At 43.0% G+C, this 21,058-nt stretch overlaps 1 protein-coding gene and 1 pseudogene across 2 annotated transcripts in view; one reads left to right on the forward strand and one right to left on the reverse strand.

Annotated features, from left to right (window-relative positions):
- The window catches only part of CCDC3 (coiled-coil domain containing 3), a 128,998-nt gene that overhangs the window by 20,844 nt on the left and 87,096 nt on the right, over nt 1–21,058 (forward strand). The gene's annotated exons all lie outside the window — the stretch shown is intronic.
- LOC308254307 (ankyrin repeat family A protein 2-like) overlaps nt 15,770–21,058 on the reverse strand; it is an 88,239-nt pseudogene continuing 82,950 nt past the window's right edge. The window contains exons 3-4 of the transcript in view: nt 16,440–16,822; nt 15,770–16,356 (exon numbers count right to left, since the gene is read on the reverse strand). The product of the transcript in view is annotated as an ankyrin repeat family A protein 2-like (transcript). The remainder of the gene's footprint in view (nt 16,357–16,439; nt 16,823–21,058) is intronic.

Consider the following 21,058-nt stretch of genomic DNA (forward strand, 5'->3'; position numbering starts at 1 on the left):
GGGGGGCAGTGAGGGGTGACCAGGTTGGTGAGGGGGCACTAAGGGGCGACCAGGCCAGTGGGTGGGGGGCAGTTGGGGACGACCAGGCCAGCGGGGGGGGGGCAGTTGGACATCCCCCAAGAGGTCCCGGATTGAAGAGGGTACAGGCTGGGCTGAGGGGACCCCCACATGCATGAATTTTGTGCACCAGGTCTCTAGTATTTCATAATTTCTTTATCCATTCACCAGTCAACAGAAATAGGTTGTTTCCGTATCTTGGCTATTGTGAATAATGCTGCAATGAACATGGGAGGGAAAATGTCCCTTCACCTTCACCTAATATTTCTTTTTTGGGGGATATATACCCAGAAGATGGATTGATAGCTATTATGGTAGTCCCTTTTTTAATGTTTTTGAGGTAACTTTATACTGTTTTCCATAGTGGATGTACCAATTTACATTTTCACCAACAGTGCACAAGGGTTTCATCTTCTTCACATCCTTGCCAACATATGTAATCTTTTATTTTTTTGGAAAATAGCCATCCTAACAGGTGTGAGGTAATATCTTATTGTGGTTTTGGCTTGCATTTCCCTGATGATTAGTTGGCTATATGTATGTCTTCAGATCTTCTGCCCATTTTTAAATTGGGTTATTTGTTGTTTTTTTTTTTGCTGTTGAGTTGTATGAATTCCTTATATATTTTGATTATTAACCCATTACCAGATGTATGATTTGCAAATATTTTTCCCATTTTGTAGGTTGCCTTTTCATTTTGTTGATGGTTTCTTTTGCTGCATAGAGTCATTTTGATGTAGGCACTTTGTTTATTTTTGCTCTTATTACCCTTGCATTTGGTGTTAAATCCAAGAAAATCATTGCCAAGTCCCATGTCAGGGAGCTCACTGCCTAGATTTTTTTTTAATTTTAATAAATCTTTATTCAGATTATTACAATTGTTTCCCCTTTTTCCCCCCATAGCTCCCCTCCACCCAGTTCCCACCCCACCTTCAGCCCTTACCTCCCCCCCACTGACCTCATCCATAGGTGTATGATTTTTGTCCAGTCTCTTCATGAACCCCCCATACTCCTTTCCCCCTGAGAATTATCAGTCCACTCCCTTTCTAAGCCTCTGATTCTATTATATTCACCAGATTATTCTGTTCCTCAGGTTTTTAATTCACTTGATTTTTAGGTTCACTTGTTGATAGGTATGTATTTGTTGTTCATAATTTTTCTCTTTACTTTTTTCTTCTTCCTCTTCTTTAAGAATACCTTTCAGCATTTCATATAATACTGGTTTGGTGGTGATGAACTCCTTCAGCTTTTTCTTATCTGTGAAGCTCTTTATCTGCCCTTCAATTCTGAATGATAGCTTTGCTGGGTAGAGTAATCTTGGTTGTAGGTTCTTGCTATTCATCACATTGAAAATTTCTTGCCACTCACGTCTGGCCTGCATAGTTTCTGTTGAGAAATCAGCTGACAGTCGTATGGGTGCTCCCTTGTAGGTAACTAACTGTTTTTCTCTTGCTGCTTTTAATATTCTCTCTTTGTCTTTTGCTCTTGGCATTTTAATTATGATGTGTCTTGGTGTGGTCCTCTTTGGATTCCTTTTGTTTGGGGTTCTGTGGGCTTCCTGGACTTGTAAGTCTATTTCTTTCACCAGGTGGGGGAAGTTTTTGGTCATTATTTCTTCAAATAGGTTTTCAGTATCTTGCTCTCTCTCTTCTTCTGGCACCCCCATAATTCTGATGTTGGTACGCTTGAAGTTGTCCCAGAGTCTTCTTACACTATCTTCAACTTTTTGGATTTTTTTTTTTTTTTTTTTGCTTTTTGCTTTTTCGGTTGTTTTTTGCTTCTTTGTATTTCAATTCTTTGACTTGATTCTTGTGTTCCTCTAGTCTGTTTTGGGGTCTCTGTATAATATTTTTTATTTCAGTCAGTGTATGTTTAATTTCTAGTTGGTCCTTTTTCATATCTTCGAGGGTCTCGTTTTATTTATCGGCCTTTTCTAGGATATTCTTGAAAAGCCTTATAACCGTGGTTTTGAATTCTATATCCAGTCGTTTGTTTTCCTCCATTTCTTTCGTTTGTGATCTGTTTCTTTGACGCCGCATTTTCACTGATTCCCTGAGTTGGTAGGGTAAATTTGTGTGCTAGGTTTCCTATATGTCCCAGTGGGTCGGCCTCCCCAGTTAACCTGAGGTGGACACTCTTGGTGCACCCCTTTGTGGACTGTGTGTACAGCCTTGTTGTAGGTAAGTCTTGATTGTTGTTGGTATCACTGGGAGGAATTGACCTCCAGGCCAGTTGGCTGTAAGGATCAGCTGCGTCTATGCTGGGAGAAGTTCGGTGCTGGAGACAGCCTTATAGGATTAGACTTGCCAAATTGCAATAGCCTCTGTGCTCGGCTTGGATGGGGTGGAGTCTCAGGGTGGAGCAGACAGTCTTGGCTTCCCGGCAGCCTTGCCCTTGAGCGCATGCGCAGACCTCTGCCTTCCCTGGCTCCCGAGTCTCCGCCCGAGAGTCCAGACTCCCCCCAAAAGAGCGTGGGTCCCCAGGGGCTCGCCTGGAACTGGGGTTCACTGCAGTCAGAACTGGGGCTCAGTGCCGTCAGGAGCCTCTGACTCCCTTCCACTAGGGAAATCCTGTGGCAACCTCCACAGCCTTTGTGCGCACTGGCACGCGCGCGCTTTCAGTCCTCCGCCTTCCCCGGCTCCCGAGTCTCCACCCGAGAGTCCAGACTCCCCCCACAAGAGCGTGGGTCCCCAGGGGCTTGCCTGGAACTGGGGTTCACTGCAGTCAGAACTGGGGCTCAGTGTAGTCAGGAGCCTCTGACTCCCTTCCACTAGGGAAAGCCTGTGGCAACCTCCGCAGCCTTTGTGCGCATTGGCGCGTGCGCGCTTTCAGTCCTCTGCCTTCCCCGGCTCCCGAGTCTCCGCCCGAGAGTCCAGACTCCCCCCGTAAGAGCGTGGGTCCCCAGGGGCTCGCCCGGAACTGGGGTTCAGTGCAGTCAGAACTGGGGTTCAGTGCGGTCGGGGGCTTCCTTCCCCCTTCCGCCAGAGAAAGTCAGCCAGGCTCTCAGCCGCCCTTCCCTCTGCGCGCACAAAGACCCTTTGCCGTACCTCCAATTCTCTGTGAGCTTTTCTCTTTCCTTCTAGTTGTAGAATTTTCACTCAGCCAGCTTCCCTGTGGTTCTGGATGGTGTCCGTTCTTTCTTTTAGTTGTAGTTTTGAAATTGTTGTGCAAGGCAGCAGTTTAGGTGCTTACCTATGCCGCCATCTTGGTTTCTCCCCCTCTAGATTTTTTTCTAGGAGTTTTATGGTTTCAGGTCTTACATTCAAGTATATAATCCATTTTGAGTTGATTTGTTGTGAATGGTGTAAACAGTGGTCCTGCTTCATTCTTTTGCATGTGGTCATTCAGTTTCCCCACCATTTGTTGAAGAGACTGTTTCTTCCCCATTGTATATTCTTGCCTTCTTTGTTGTAAATTAACTGGCCACCTATGCATGCATTTAATTCTAGCTACTCAATTCTGTTCCATTGACCTGTCTGTCTGTTTTTATGCCAATACCCTAGTGTTTTGATTACTGTAGCTTTGTAATGTAGTTTGAAATTAGGAAGCATGATGCCTCCAACTCTGTTCTTCTTTCTCAATATTGCTTTAGTTATTTAGGTTTTTTTGTTTTTTTTTTGTATTCCATATGAAACTTAGAATTATTTTTTTAAATTTCTGTGAAAAATGCCATTGGGATTTTGATAGGGATTGTATTGACTCTAGATTGCTTTGGATTTTAGTAATCTAGAATCCAAAATTAATATTGCTAAAATGTTCCTATATTAACAATATTAATTTTTCCAATCCATAAACCTGGGGTATGTTTTCATTTATTTTTGTCTTCTAAAATTTCTCTCATCAATGTTTTTTTTTAATATTTTTTTATTGATTTCAGAGAGAAAGGGAGAGGGAGAGAGACAGAAACATCAAAGATGAGAGAGAATCATTGATCAGCTGCCTCCTGCATGCCCCCCACTGGGGATCGAGCCCACAACCCAGGCATGTTCCCTGACCTGGAATCGAACCGTGACCTCCTGGTTCATAGATCGCCACTCAACCACCGAGTCACACTGGCCAGGCTCTAATCAATGATTTAAAGTTTTTAGTACACAGATCTTTTTATTTTCTTGGTTAAATTTATTCCTAAGTATTTTATTCACTTGATGCTATCACAAATGGGATTGTTTTCTTGATTTCTTTTCAGATAGGTCATTGTGGGTATAAAGAAATGCAATTGATCTTTGCATATTGATTTTGTATCCTATAACTAACTGGATTTGTTTATTAGTTCTAATGTTGTGTTGTTTTTTTTTTGGGGGAGGCATTTAGGGTTTTATACATAAGGGATCATGGCATCTACAAATAATTCAATTTCTTTAATAGACAGCAGTATTCAGGTTATCTGTTTCTTCTGGCCTGTGCCACTACGGCAGTGCAGACCTGGGGTTGGCCTAGGGCAAGGCTGAGTGAGAGAAAACCAGGGACTTTCTCCATACTCTCCAGTACATTGGGGCCCTCTTGCTGGGTCTTCTGGATAGGGGATTTTTCCTGGAGATTTTGCTGTGTAATTCCATGATTCATCCTCATTTGTTCAGGTCCTATTGCCTTTAGTTATTTAGTTTTCAGAGTCTACAGGTAGTTGCTTTTGGTATTACAAATGTGCAGAGAATTTTAACTGTAATCAGTACAAGTCATAGGCTTCCAGCTTATTACATCTTGACTGGCACTGGAAGTTGATGTTTCTTTTTGACTAGGCCCATTAAGAACATTTGGTCAAACTTGGGTAGAATATACTGCAGGGAAGGAAAGAACGATAATCATTTCTGATTATCAAAAGCAAATAGGAATGGGAAAGGTGATCTGTAGTTTTTAAAGTGAGGTTTGGATGAAACAGTCAGAACTTGGTTTATCGAGATCTTCCATGCTGCCCTAGAAGTATTTGATTTAAAATGTCCCTGGAAGTTTGCTGAGACAGTCTATTCACCAAGCTATTTGTTCAAGAACATAGAGCTCTTAGGGATGGAGGAACGTAACTTCAGTTTAACAGATATTTTAGCACCTGTATTCTTCTTTGACACATCAAAACTCCAAAAAGTGGTATTTTCTTAGAAGTTAGTTTCACTGCAGAATCTGAAATTTTATCAATGATCTTTTTGTATTCCTATATGAAAATCCATCAGTCTGTCTTGCATGTTGGATTTTTTCCCCCATGCATGATTTCGTAACATGATGAATTTACCATTTAGAAAATTCAGTTATACAGATTTTGCATATATTAAGGCTTTTAATTTATATGATACTAGTGGCCCGGTGCATGAAATTTGTGCACGGGGGGGAGGGGAGGTGGTGTCCCTCAGCTCGGCCTGCACCCTCTCCAATCTGGGACCCCTCAGGGGATGTCCGACTGCCGGGGGATGTCCCTGTGGGATTGGGCCTAAACTGGCAGTTGGACATCCTTCTAGCAATCCAGGACCACTGGCTCCTAACCGCTCACCTGCCTGCCTGCCCGACCGCCCCTAACCACTCTGCCTGCCGGCCTGCTCACCCCCAAGTGCCCCCCCCCACTGGCCTGATCACCCCCAATTGCCCTCCCCTGCCAGCCACATGGTCCCCAACAGCCATCCCCAGACAGCCTCATGGCCTCCAACAGCCCTCCCCAGCCAGAGGCCCTCCGTGCCTGGCCTGGCCAGAGGCCCATCCACAGCCAGGCGCAGAATGATTGCCTCATTGCTGGAGTGATGATGCAAGCATTCCCCCCACCCCTCCGGCTGCTCCATGCCCACTGCCCAAAGGCCCTCCGCAACCAGGGTGGAATGCTTGCCTCGTTGCCATAGCGACGAAGCAAGCATTCCACCAGGCTGCTCTCACGCTGCCCGCTCTCAGCAGCCACCTTCCCAGGACTGGGGGACTCCGGCAGGGCTGAGAGGACTGAGTGCCACCATCTTGTGGCTATGGGCTCCGCCATCTTTGCGATGGAGTGATGGTTAATTTGCATATTGCCCTTTTATTAGGATTAATCTGTACCTTCTGCTCAATTTTGCTATAAACCTAAAACTGCTCTAAAATGGTATTTAAAAAATGTTAATAGTCCTATTCATTAATATTTCATCGATGTCATCAAGAAAGTCTTTTAGAATTGGGAAAATGTCAAGCACACAGTGTCAAATTTTCTAAAATTCTAATGTTTACTTAAAAACTTGACTTTTATCATTGGTAACAAATACTGGTAGTTATTTTCTTTGAAGTGACAAGCTTACTTTGTCCATTTTCAAGAAAATGTCTATAAATACTCAAATCTGAATAATTCTAGTTTGTCTGTTGTTTATTCTTTCCAGTAAAAATAGTGTTTCATGGAGAAAGCCACTAGTTCAGCTCAGAACTCAGCCACACAGTGCTTTCCCTTGACAACCATTGTACTTTGAAAAGCAGCTGGGGTGCTTTATGTGTGCTTCTGATTCCTTTGAACAGAGTGTTAAAAACATGTTTACTCAAGGGTCAGTATTTAATAAATGATTTTTACCGTTTCATCAAGGACATTCTTAAACTGGCTTTTTCTTTTTTTTCCCCACACAAGGCACTGAAGAATATAATGACTATTAGTATAATTTGTTGTCACTGCCTTGACTCGCTCTATGTGCCAGCAGTTTTACTCACCTTTGCTTTTGCACCAATAGTGCAAATGTCAACACAGTAAAAAAGACATCTTAGTATTATTCCGAAAATAGTTTTGATCTCATGAACCCCCTGAAAGGATCTCAGGATCCCCCAGAAATTGCAGACTTCCAAGAACCACTGCTGTAGACGAACTTGGTAATAGGAGAATGGTACAAGAAGAGGTGGTACTTGAGACAAACACTCAAAGTTAGGGACCATTTCACAATCTGAGCTATGAAAGGGGTGTGTGTGACCTCATAATGGGGCCCAGAATTTCAGAAGACATGGAATAAACATTGATTGGAATGATTTCAGCCATTGGGTTTCTAGCATTGAGAACAGTGGGAAATTGCCTAGTTAGAGTTGGACCAGATTGTAGAGGGCTGTGGATACCTTTGGAAAGAATCCAGTGCTGTGATTCAGGAGAATCTGGATTCTAATCTGGACTGTCCCTACTAACTAATATTAATCTTGGGCAAATCGATTCACCTTTATGGATCTTTGTGTTAAACACGTAAAACATGCTCAATAAATGTTTTGTTTGTTGAAATTAAATGATTTTATCTCTGGAAAATTAATACTTTATTTTTCTGAGGGTTCCACAAACACTTTAATTATTTCTGTTATTAATAATCACAATTAAGTCAACTGAGGCCTGATAAGTGAAATGGAATGTGGGTAGACAGTGACAGGGCTGGAAGTGAGACATGGTCTCCTGACTGTAAGTCCATTCTATTTTTGGCTCATTGGTCTTCTGCCTTTTACACTGGAGAGACTTTCTGCTTACAGAGTAACTGTTATTTCCCTGACCCACTTCCTACCTGCTTTCCTTCCTTTATCCAGCTGGTCTGGTTTTGTCCTCCAATTATGTTGTTAGCACACACTTTCTTTTCTTTGTGGCACTTATCACAAATACAGTCAAGTAATGAATTATCCAAATATTGTTTTATTATCTATGGCCTGGAACCAGTGTGTAAATTATATATAAACTCCTTATTCATCGTTATAGTCTCAAGACCTAGCAGGGTTCCCTCACATAGTAGGCACTCATACCAATGAAACTAAGGGGATTATTACATATCACATGGGTAGTGTGGGCAATAAAGCTTTAGGAAATCAGAGCAGGGAGGGAGTAGAGAGGCCTTGAGTATTCCAGGAAGATCTCAGAGAAGAGAGGGGGCTTGATCTAGAACTTGTAAGATGACCTATAACTATACTGTTTCCACAGTGCTTTTAAGGTTTTTATGATCATGCAATTCATTTACTTCTTAGGTGAAGGCTATTACTCTACTCTCAGGTTGTCATTACTAGGCCATTCATTTGGCTAGATAGAGCCAGAGCTGTGAAGTAGGTAGGGTGGTGGTCTTTTTCTTCCTTCCTGCCTTCCTCTACACATATTTATTGAACACCTACTATGTGTTAGGCATTGGGAATACAAAAGAGAACAAAAGTAAACCTCTCCCTTTCCTCCTAGAACTTACATTGCAGTGGGATGAGGGAGAGACAGTCAATACATCAGTCAATGAGACAAATGTCAGATAGCGATAGGTGTTTGGCAAAGAATTAAAAGAAAGTAATATGATAGGAACTGGTAACTACTTTGGTTGAGGTGAGAACACACTGAAATTTGAATGACACATGGCCAGCTAAACAAAGGTCAGGCAGAAAAGCATTCCAGGTAGAAGAGAAAGCCAATGCTACTGGCCAAGACAGAGATGCCTGGCACACTTGAGGGATGGAAAAGTATGTGTGAGCATTGTTGATGGAGGAAGAATGGAACAAGATGAATTTGGAGAGGTGAGCAGGAGCCATACCATTTAGAACTTTCTAAGCAAGGATAAGAAGTTTAGATCTTTGTACTTTGGGAAGCCAATGAATGCTGTGATATGATCTGAGGACTAGAGGCTTGAGTGAGGGGATAGATAGCAGTGGTGCTGGGAGAAATGCCTGGATTTAGGCTATATTTTGGAAGTGGACATTTTCCTGTGTTCTTCCAATTTGTCCTTGATCAGATGTCTTTTAAGACATTTATTCTCTGTCCTCTTCCTACAGGGCTTCAGCCACTTCCAAGGTGTTGGCTAAATACCACATCTTGTGCTGCAAAATGTTACACTTCCTTTGTGAAGATTTGAATCTTCATAATTAACCTTCTTAAAAATAAAGTTTTAATGTGGCAATTTGCAACTTGGTAGGGCTTTAGAATGAGTCTTGGGTTCTAAACCTGAATCAGTATCAACTGTGACTTTGGAAATCACTGAACCATTCTGAACTCAGTTGCCTGACCTGTAAAAGCGGTCTAATTATATCTACTATGCCTCGTTCACAGCACTGCCATGAAAATAATGGAAATGAGATTTGAAAGTACAAAGTACTGGTTATGTGTGAAACATTTGTCATGGCTCATATGTCTTCACATGTACCCACTCTCCTTCGTGAGAGTAAGAATAAAAGACCTCCAGGCAGACAGGCTTTTATTCCATCAACAAGGATTTTCGAGTACCCCCTACATTCTTAGCACTGTGTCATGTATTACAGAGAATACAGTAGAAGGGTACCTGGTGTCTGAACACCAGTATGTAGTTGGAGGGATACAATTAACCTACATGGGAAGATGGATACTGCTTCTGGGCCTCATGAAGTGGGAAGGATTAGGATAGGTGGAGGGAAGAGAAGATGATGAATTCAGACAGAGAAGAGCAAGAATGAAGATCCAGAGATGATAGTTGAGCTACATGCAGGGAAATAGAGGGCCAATGAGGATACATGTGTGGTCCACACTGGATGTTCTTGCCTTGTTTTTGAGTATGGGCATTCACAGTAAGAGGAGAACTCCCTCCTACACATAGAGGGGATGGTTTGTGGCTGGCTGTGCTGGCTGTCATTTCTTTTCTACTTTGCCATCAACTATGAATTTTATTGAAACACAGTAATTATTCTTAAACATTGACTAATGATTTACTATATAGTTACTGTAAAAAAGACTTTATTTTAGAATAAATATAGATTCACTAACAGCTGCAAAGAAATCGAGAGAGGTTTTTGGTACCCTTCCCTCATTCTCCCCTATGGTGAACATCTCATATAACTATAGTACAACAGCAAAACCAAGTGATGACATTGGTAAAGTCCACAGAGCTAATTCAGGTGTCACCAGTTATACATGCACTTCTCTCTCTCTCTCTCTCTCTCTCTCTCTCTCTCTGTGTGTGTGTGTGTGTGTGTGTGTGTAAAACTCTAGATAAGTTTGTCACATGTGTAGCTTTCTGTAAGTACCACCTCAACCAAGATATAGACTGTCCTATCACCCCAGGGTCTCTCATGCTACCCCTTTATCACAACACCTTCTTCCTCACCCATTCTTAAACCTTGGTGGCCACTAATCTGTTCTCTCTCTAGAATTTTATTTCAATGGTTATATAAGTAGGACCTTATAGTAAGTAGCATTTTGAGATTGTCTTCTTCATTCAGCAAACTTCCCTGAGGTTAATCCAGGTTGTTGTCTTACTTCTGTTTGCTGAGTAATAGTTCTCATTATAGGTGTACCATCCTTTGTTAAATCACTCACTGAAGAACATTTACTGTTAGTTTCTAGTTACTAGCTATTATGAATGAGCTACTTTGAACATTCGTGTATAGGTTTTTGTGTGGACTTAAGTTTTCATTTCTCTGTAGTAAAATGTGCAAGGTTGTCATTATTAAGTCATATAGTAAATCAATTTTTCATTTTAAAGAAACATCCAAACTATTTTCTAAAGTGACCGGATCATTTATATTTCCACCAACAATGTATGATCCAGTTTTTTGCACTGTTGCCAGCACTTGGTATTATCACCTTTTTTAGCCATTCTGATAGGTGTGTAATACTATCTCACCATGATTTTAAATCTTTTTTTTCATTGAGATATAATTCACATACTGTAAGACTCACACTTTTAAAGTGTACAGTTAAGTACACTTTGTTCACTGACATGTGCAACCATCATCATTTATTTCCAAGGCATTTTCATCCCTCTAAAATGACACCCAGAACCCGTTACCAGTCACTCCCAATTCTGCCCTCTTCCCAGCCCCTGGCAGCCACTCACCTTCTGTCTCTAGTGATTTGCCAATGTTGGACATTTTATATAAATGAAATCTAATAATATGTGGCCTTTTGTGTCTGGCTACTTTCACCTAATATAATGTTTTCAAGGTTCATCCCTGTTGTAATATTCCATTATATAGGTGTACCACATTTTGCTTATCCATTCATTAGTTGATGGACACCAGGTTGTTTTCACTTTTGCCTATTATGAATAACTAGAGGCACGGTGCACGGTGCATGGAATTTGTACACGGGTGTGTGTGTGTGTGTGTGTGTGTGTGTGTGTGTGTGTCCCTCAGCCCAGCCTGCACCCTTTCCAATCTGGGACCCCTCGAGGGATGTCCAACTGCCCGTTTAGGCCCAATCAACCAGCAGTCGGACATCCCTCTCCCAATCCAGGACTGCTGGCTTCCAACTGCTCGCCTGCCTGCCTGCCTGATTGCCCCAACCACTCCCATGCCAGTCTGATTGACACCTAACTGCTCCCCTACTGGCCTGATTGCCCCTAACTGCCCTCCCCTGCCAGCCTGGTTGCCTCCAACTGCCTTCCTCTGCAGGCCTGGTCACCCCTAACTGCCCTCCCTTGCCAGCCTGGTCACCCCTAACTGCCCTCCCCTGCTGGCCTGGTCACCCCTAACTGCCCTCCCTTGCCAGCCTGGTCTCCCCCAACTGCCCTCCCCTGCTGGCCTGATTGCCCACAACTGCCCTCCCCTGCTGACCATCTTGTGGCAGCCATTTGTGTCCACATGGGGGCGGCCATCTTTGACCACATGGGGGTGGCCATCTTGTGTGTTGAAGTGATGGTCAATTTGCATATTACCTCTTTATTATATAGGATGCTGCTGTGAATATTTATGTGTAAGTTTTTATGTGGATATATATTTTCATCTCTCTTTGGTATATACCTAGGAGTAGAATTGCTGGATCATATGGTAACTCTACGTTTAGCCTTTTGAGAAATTGCCAAACTGTTTTTCAAAGCAGCTGCATCATTTCCCTTCACATCTTGGCCACCATTAGTTATTTTCTGTCTTACTGAATCAAGCACCTAGTGGGAATGAAGTAGTATCTCATTGTGGTTTTGATTTGCATTTACCTAATGACTGGTAATGTTGAGCACCTTCTCATGTGCTTACTAGTTGTTTGTATATCTTCACGTCTCTTCAAGTCCTTTGCCCAGTATTTTTTTGCATTTTTTTAAAATTGATTTTTAGAGAGAGAGGAAGGGGGAGGGAGAGAGAGAAACATCGATATGAGAGACATGGATTGGCTGACTCCTGCATGCCTCCTACAAGGTGTCAAGACCACAACTTGGGTATGTGCCCTGACTGCAAATCAAACCAGCAACCTTTTGGTACATGGGACAACACCCAACCAACTGAGCCACACCGGCCAGGGCTAATTGTGTTTCTTTTTATTCTTTCTCAGTGTTTTCATTGCCCCCATATGGACATGGAGGCTGAATGCGTTGACTGTCCTAGCTTTGCAAAGGGACATGAGTTCCTTACATATCTTGGACACTAGACCCTTATCAGATATATGATTTACAATCATGTCCTCCCATTCATTGGAGCATGGTTACCATCTGTATTGCCTTTCCAGTGAAATGTCTCTTCATGTCTTTGGCCATGTTTGTCATCTCTTCTCACTAGATCTATGGCTGTAGACATTTTCTTTTGTAGTATAAGTGAAAAGTCTTCAAACTCTTCTTTGCAGCAGCACTAGGAAGGAGCAGACACAACTGTTAAGCTACTCACAGCTATAGATATTTTCTTATTGCGGTAAAAAGGTATAACATGAAATCTACCCTCTTCACAATTTTTTAATTGTATAGTACAGTGTTGTTTACTATATGCAGTTATACAGCGGATCTCCAGAACTTTTTCATTTTGTATGACTGAAACTCTTGACCCATTCAGTAGAAACTCCCCATCCTGTCCCTTCCCAGTCCCTGTCAACCACCATGCTACTTTTTGATTCTATGAGTTTGACTACTTTAGAGACCCCATATAAGTGGAATCATGTAGTGTTTGTCCTCCTGCGACTTCTGTATTTCACTTAGCATGAAGTCTTCAAGGTTCACTCACATTGTAATATATGACCATAGCTGTAGATTTGATCCATGCTAGTCAATTCTCATTTTTAATAATTTCATTTTGATAATTACATGATCTCACCACAACTCAGTTTCTCCATCAGCAAAATGGATTACAGTAGGTTCCTTATGGCATGGAACTTTGAAGGTAATCAAACTCAGAGCTTTGTAAATAATTGGTACTCAAGTTCTGCAGATAGCCTCCTATATATCATCCAGTATAGCTCCTGGGCCCAAAAGTCAGAAGTCAGCAGGAGAAAGTTCTCACCCTGGTTTGTTGAAGAGACTTCACTGAGTATCCTTTTTTCTTCCTTAATTTTGTTCATTTTCTTGCATAATAATGTTCAATCCCAAAGCCTTTCTAGAGCACTTCAGTTCGTAAACACTGAGATGGTGAGGGAGGAAGTCAAAATGAAGTCTGGTCCTCCATCAGAGGTCTTCTATGATCCCAAAGAGGAGAGTCCTCCAGCCTCCACCTGGCCTCATGAGGCTCCCCGGTTCTTGGAGTTACTATGGAGACGTGCTCCAGTATTAAAAGGAAATTAAATAAAGCAATCTGACAATCTTGCCAGCTAGAAAATAGAAGTTCTCACTTTTGTTCCCGAAGTCTGTGATTGCTTTCTTCATTAAATTCGTTCTCAGTGTTTCATTGTCCCCAGGTGGACGTGGAGGCTGAATATGTTGTCCTTGCAGAGGGACACAGGGGTGTGTAAGGTCTCTGGCCATCAAACTGTGGTTTTAAATATGAAAAGATGATCATTATCTCCTTTCTGTCTTGGAAGCAGAACATCTGTCACCATCTGAGCTTTCTCTGTGGACATCCTAAATAATCATAATTTCAATGATAAGACTATTTTAAAATGTTAGTAGAAACCAGCATAGGGTTCCAAAAGTGTCCAATCCTTTGTTATAGCTTTGTAGTAAAGCAAAACTGTCATACTGAAAGTCAGAGGAAGTGGACTGATACATACATACTTATAGGTGCATGCTGACATAAAAGGGAAGGGAAGGGCAGTCTTGCCCAGTGTCAGATGGCATCTCTTTCTTTGTTATTTTTTTTATTTGATCTGAGAAGAGGATCCTTTTCCATTTTCTTATTCTGTGGCTGGAGAGAAGTTGATTTCTGTTTTCTGGGAAATGGTTGTAGCTGTGTTTGGAGCCCAGAGTGGTCTCTGTGCTGTCGGTCTATCTTTCTGTCTTGTTTTCCTCTCTGGGTTCTCCCAGCAGACCCCAGGTTGCCCACCTGCCTGATGCCTCCTGCCTGACTCTTTCTCAGGGTCTCATTCTCCAGGCTTCACACATTTCTTTTCCTGACCTGTGCCGTGTAACCAACCCCAAGACTGCTAGACAGTTGAAGCTGATCCCAAGAAATAATTCAAGTTAAAGTGGTAAAGAGTGGCAGTGGCATTACTTATGACCACTCCATAAATATTTGCATTTTAAAGCTTTTGTTTGATCCCTTAAGTAAAAAAAATGTGAGCGCAACAGACCATTCAAGAAAATAGCTTTTCTTTTCTGGATGATGCATCGAATCACTGAAGCTATATAGTTGACAGCACTCATATTCCATCCATGCACAAGCCCAGGCCAGTCTCTTCCTCTGTCATGTTGTCCTAAGGAAGGCTATACTCACATTTACTCCAGCTGTGTTTCATGAGTACTTATCTGTCCCTAATTAGGTCATCATAAGCTACTAATGAAAAGGCATCAAAAATCCAATTCTTTTTCACAATCAATAGGAACTTAATATGTGTTTGTCTAAGATGGAATATTACTATGGCTAAAGAAGTCAGCAATAAGTCTTTCCTAGTGTTTGAAAACTGCTTACACAGCCTTATTGGAAAGGCCCTCTGAAGGCTTGGATTTTGTGTTAGGAAAAATTACTAATTAGCTGAAACCCTCCAGTGAAGGTCATTGCTTTTCCCTCTAGCCAATTCATGTTGCAAATATGTGTCTCTCAGGGCTGGGATTTTATGCTTATGGGGAGACCTATCTCCGAAATTAGTGTCAGGTGCTTTCATTGTCAGCACTGCACTCAGCCACTAACTCCATGGAGCGTGGATTTGCTCTCTTCCCTTGAAAAGCTTTATGGACTCTGGTATCAATAGGCATTTATGGATGCTGAGGAGAAATGTAGAAGGCACTGCTTACCTTCTTGTGGACACTTAAAAGGGGTGGATACCATTGAATCGGAGCCGACCCTGCAGTTGAATCCTAGTACTCCTCCAAACGAATTCTGTGACAGTCAGCAAGTCATTCAGCCCCTCTGAGCCTCCACTTTTTTTGTATAAAACTGGGGTATTTCACAGGATTATTTTGAGATTTAAAGATATATTCATGCAAAGAGCTTGGCACAGAGTAAGGAGTGGCCAGCTGGTGAATGGGACCTCTATAATTTGGTAAGGTCCCAAATGCATTTTGCATTTGCAGCCATTAAATTGCCATCTCAGAATGGTGTGTCGGGGGTAGTCTTTCAGATCAAGAAATTTGGGCTTCCAGGTGTACATCTCTTTATTTTTTTTTAAACTGAAAATGTACTTTATTTATTTATAAAATTTTGTAAACATACTGTGCATTTTTAATTCAATAATAATTTTTTCTATGGATTTATAGCAAACTCTATATAAAGTCAGTAAATTAATACAAGAGTGAAGATGAATAGAGTAGAATAATTCCTGAAAATGTTAAATTTTAGCACTCGATACAAAGACAGATAACTATCTGTCCCATAAACATTTACATACCACAAAACATTTATTTATCATTTTAAATATGCTATAAAACACATTTACAAAAAAGCATCAACATTAATTTTATTATAAACCAATGAATTACTCAGAGGAATATTTATTAAAACTTAACTAAAAATCAGTAAATATTGCACCTGAGTTAAAAACTTATAAGCAAACAAAACTATTGTTTATAAGGGCCAAAAAGTAAATGAAAGGGCAGACAACACTTTCTGAAGACTGTCTACTCCTTGGTGTTTTGAACAGCTTCCATAAATGTGACTCAGTAACCTGTTGGACACTTCCATAGCTCAGGACTACAGCTAAATCCATAGAATTATATACAGTGTTGGTTTCAATTGTTGGTTCAGCTCCATTTTCTAAAAGCATTTTTACGCATTTTACATGATTTCCATGTACAGCACAAAGCAAAGGTGAGCCTCCAAAAGTATTCATTTACATCAATGACACAATCAAGCAGCACTTTGACAATAGCTATGTAGCCGTTAGTACAGGCCAGGGACAGTGTAGTCTCTTGACCTTTTCCCCTTCTGAAGTAGAAGCTCTACCACAGCTATTTGCCTGTGTACTCCAGCCCACGTCAGAGGAGTAAATCTGTCTTCATCCGTGTGGTTGATATCATTTTCTTATTCCATACAAGTAGCAGGTAGAGCATCTCTCACTGAGCAGCCAACTGGCGGACAGATAAAGAATTTGCTAACAGAGGTGTGGTTGTGACCTCATTTCCTCTGTGTCTATTGGTTAGAGCAGTGGTTAGCAAACTTATTAGTCAACAGAGCAGCAAACTGCAGCTCGTGAGCCGCAGTTTGCTGGCCACTGGGTTAGAGCAATTGACTGTTTTATGTGTGAGAAGTGCTTTGTTGTAGAGGGAGTGTAGACATGCCATACTTGGATTCCCAGAGGAGATGTATGCATATTGCATTCAGCTTTAAATAGGACGGATGCCACCTCCAGGTCAGAGTTTACTTGCTCTTGAATATTTTCACTATCCTTTTCATAAGGACTTCACAGATCGAGAACACATGCTCATATCAAATCGGCGAGGCAATATGAATTTCATTCCATGGCAACACCCTGATCTGATGCTTCTGCATTTGACTCCAGCTGATGTTCTATTTTAATGCAGGTTGGACTATAACTGTTGGAACACTCTTCCACTATCACCTGGGCTCCAATATCCAGATTTGCTGATGTAGCATGCTTTCAACTGTAGTTCCAGTAATGTAAACATTCTCCACAATTTCCCCTTGGTTTTATAACAGTAGGACCCAGTGTATTCTTGGAGTTTGGATATTAAGAAATATCCGCAGTGGGCAGTCACGAGACAGAAGGCAAAGGCCCACCCGGTGGGAGCGCAGGGCCTCGCGACCACCTTCCATAGCCAACAGTGAGCGGGATCCTTTCCATTTGGGGTCACCAATGCACCACAGGCACTCAAGTCCCAGCTTGTTTTGATTGTGACGTCACTTCCGATTTCTTCTTTTGTTTCTGGACAAAAAGCATTCCATATCCACGTCGCTGCAGCCAAGAGGATCTCCAGGTCCCTTCCGCCATGTGCTTTGCTTGCGGTGCTTACTGCCCGGGTACAACAGAGACACGGTCATTTCTGTGGACCACTGAGTCACTGGGCAAGGCCCAAGTCCCGCCCCTGGGTCACATCTCCTCCTCCCCATCTAGGTGGTCTCATTTCAACGCATTGGAACCTGGGGAAATTAAATTTTGCACCTGGAAATTTGGATTGGGTTAACTATATCACCCTTGTCACATGATTAAAAGATGATAAGAATGAAATGCTTTGAGGCCTTCCTGTAAGAATTTCTGGCTAAATGCACGATGTCCATTTCTTCTGTCAACTGCCAGGGGGCACCCCTTCTTACCAGTGTGTGCTGTTAAGAAGACTGTTAGCAGGACCTGCCCACACAATTCCTGGCAGGTGGGCACCTGCCTGTTCTGAGCACTCTGCTGCAGGCCTGGCCATCAGGAAGGGAGGTTTGTGGGTCCGGGATCATTGGAGGAGGGGCTCAGTATTGATTTGCCCATCTTTCCTCTAGTTGAAAAACAACCAGGGGTGAACTGATTTGGTGGATTTGTTTTCTCTTTAAGCCTTTCTCTTCAAAGGTTGCTGAAACCCATCATGTTCTTACTCCTTTATAAGGCTCAACTATTGCCCAGTAGGTGGAGTTGGGGCTGAGCAGAACATGGGAAGGTTCTTGTCTGTTCAGAACTAGGTGCAAAATGAACCTTGGTTGTTTCGATTGGTGGGTGTGGGGAGGCCTGGAATGAGCATGCGTGTTAGGGATAGGTGCGGGGGAGGGTGGGGGGCAGCAAGCACCTTCCTCACTGAGCCCTCTGAGGTGATATGGGCAGAAGACTGGAAGACCCTGCGTGGAAGACATTTATGAGGGGATTGGCCTCTGCTTCCTGCTGGGTCAGGGGCCTGGGAAGAGGGTGTGAATGGTGGGATCAAAGCCCATAGCACCTAAAACAATTTAAACCTTAGAATGGGACCCATCAGAGAAGCCCACAAATGGCTAGGGCAGAATCAGGCATAGACTTGACCTTACCAGCTGTTTGACCACTGGGAATCCCTTAACAGGGGAGTCTCAGACTCTTCATTTGTCATGGGACATACAAGGAAGGTGTGACAATACTTACCTGGAAGGGTTGAGGATTTTATGAAACAATGTATATAAAACACCAGGTATTACAAGTCTCTGACACATAGTAAGTGTTCAAAAAATGGTAACTGTCAATTATCAGTTTGGGGAGACATGTTACTGGGGGGTGTTGTGCTGTAGGTGTAGTGAAGTGCTAAGGAGATGCAAAGCTGATCATCAAACCTTCATCCCTGGATGGGATTTGAGGATCTGGTTGTGCCATGTGCTATGTAGTAAGAGCCATCCAAGAGGCTGAAGGCCCAGAGGCTCACAGAAAGCCCTCCAATTAGACAGTGATCTAGGATGATGGACACCTACCTTGCTGCTCAGGGAGGTGGTTGCCTCTGCTGGTGGGCCAGCACCACAGGGTGCCCATACCCTCAGGGCCAAGTTGTCTTCTTTCTTGATACTCTGACAAACGCTCTCAACAGCAGGTTGCTAGGCTCCCATTTTGTCACACGGAATGGCATTTCCCAGACATGCTGGCCTTTCTTCTTGGTCACTCAGAGTGACAGCTGTGTCTTGGAGGCCCTGGGAACATTTTTCAATACTGGCTGTGGGATCAGTTTCCTCATCTAAAAAATGAGGTAATAATAGAACCTACTTTATAAGGTTGTTGGGAGGGTTGAATGTATTAACTCATGTTAACGGCTTAAAGTACTGATAGTAAAGGCTCAAAAACTGGCTGTACTGTTATTACTATGATTATTCTTTCTTCTACCTTCTTCTCCCCCTACAACTCTATCCTTTCCTTCCATCCCGTACCTTTGATTTGGGTTCCAAAATGTTTTCAGGGAGAGTAGGGTTTTGTTGGGACTGTCATGTGGAAGCTATGTTCATCCTGTCCTCATCTCCCACCTGCCCACCTCTGTTCTGACCTACTGAGCCAGCCCACTTTTCTTCCTATGTGCCTGGCAGCAATCAGGTCTTGCTCTCCATGAGGTTGGTCCCTACCATTGCAGGAGCTGGCAAAAGAATGTCCTCGTCTGACCTTGAGGGTTGGGCCTTCGGGGCAAAGGAGAGATGAGCGGAGCCTTGGGTCAGGTGTGCATGGGGTTTCTCTGGGACAGCAGGGAGAGCTCTCATAAAGCACTCTGCCAATTCCTTTTATGGGATTTAGGGTGGAGATCCTACAACTAGGAAAAACTAGGCCTCTTGACTCTGACCATCTCATTTGCCCTTCCTTTTCCCCAGAAATATGTGGGTGTCCTGGTGGCCTGGAAGGTACACACAACTTGAGTATTCCTGACTCTGACCTTAGCTTGAGGCTCCTCTATGGCTCATATGGAATTCACCATCCTGCTCCACACCCTTGGCTTCCAGTAGCACTTGTTCCAGCTGGCCCCTAAGGCCCTGTCCCCTCCCTTTCCCTCTTTTGTGCCATCTGAAGGATGTTATGAGGTGGAGGTTAGATGAATAAAATGGCCACATACAAGATTTCCCAATTCTGAATAGTTGAAATCGCTGAAATATAACAAATCCACCATCAGTCAGCTCCATCCTCTCAGCCAATGGAGATACTGTAAAAACACACTTGGAGAGGAAAACAGGACGAGAGGAATGTGGCCAGTCCCTGCCAGTGGGACAGTCATTTGGCAACAATGGAAATAAACCTCTGGCCTTTGCTCAACTGTCCTATCCTTGTGCTCTGTTGATGATGCCCCTTGTGGAACACGCCAACCGCCAACCGGCTTGGCCAGCTCCAGAAAACAGCCCGTCTCACAAATGGAAACTCCAGACAGGAAGTTTGGAAACCTTGCCCTGATTTCTGCATGGGATGAGATTTTTTTCACTATACCCAGCAGGCCTTTCCTATCAATATATTTCATTTTGGTGGCTTAGGTGACTTCAGATTTGGGACACTCTGTCCACTGCCCCTTATTTCCCAGTATTGGAGGGCTATTGACCCTGCTGTTGACCATATTTGACCTTTCTGGAATGCTGCCTAGTTCTCAGGGTGCTTTCATTTCTCTTCGCTTTTGACCTTTATACCCACAGATGTCACAACAGATGAGAATGTGGAGGTATGACCCACTCAAGGTCACAGAGGTTGTTAGCAGCTAAAGAAAAATAACTCAAGTCCCCTAATGTCTGGCCTGGTGCCCTCATACTACTTGGGGAAAAGTTGGGGTCATGTGCAAGAGATTTTGGGGATATGAGACCTGAGTCAGGTTTACCTGGAAGCCCAAAGACCAGAAATATCTCGATTTATTGTGCTTTGCAGATACTGTATTTTTACAGATCGAAGGCACAATCCTCCACCAGCAAAAAGATTACAACTCCCTTTATTGCAATATCTGCTTTATTGCAGTGGTCTGGAACTGAACCCACAACATCTCCAAGCTGTGCCTGTACAGTAGAAGTTGGGTAAGGTGCAGTGCGTGAGAGGGATATACCTTCTCATTGAGATGGAGGCAGCAACAGCTTTTTGGTGGTACCAGAAACCCACCAAATAATTGCTGCCTTTGACCTTTCTGGAGACTTCCATATTGCAAGAGCACAGTTGGCTCCCCTTACCTTTTCCTGCACAGACATTGCTGGTGCAGACAGGCAAGAGTCGGTGGCATTCCCCAAAGACACTCCTTCAGGACTCAGGAAAGAGGCCAGGCCGTGTGCGGCTCCTTGCTTCCCTGTCCTTTCCTGTTGCTCAGAAATTGCTCAGGAATGGTCTCGGGAGAGTCCTTGGTTGGTCTCTATGGAGCATCCTCTCTTCAGCCATGCAGCTCACCCTGTGGGTTGTTGGACTGCTGTAATGGGCTCCATACCAGGACTCAGGGCT

Source organism: Plecotus auritus (genome assembly GCF_963455305.1).
Source record: "Plecotus auritus genome assembly, chromosome: 1".
Lineage (NCBI taxonomy): Eukaryota > Metazoa > Chordata > Mammalia > Chiroptera > Vespertilionidae > Plecotus > Plecotus auritus.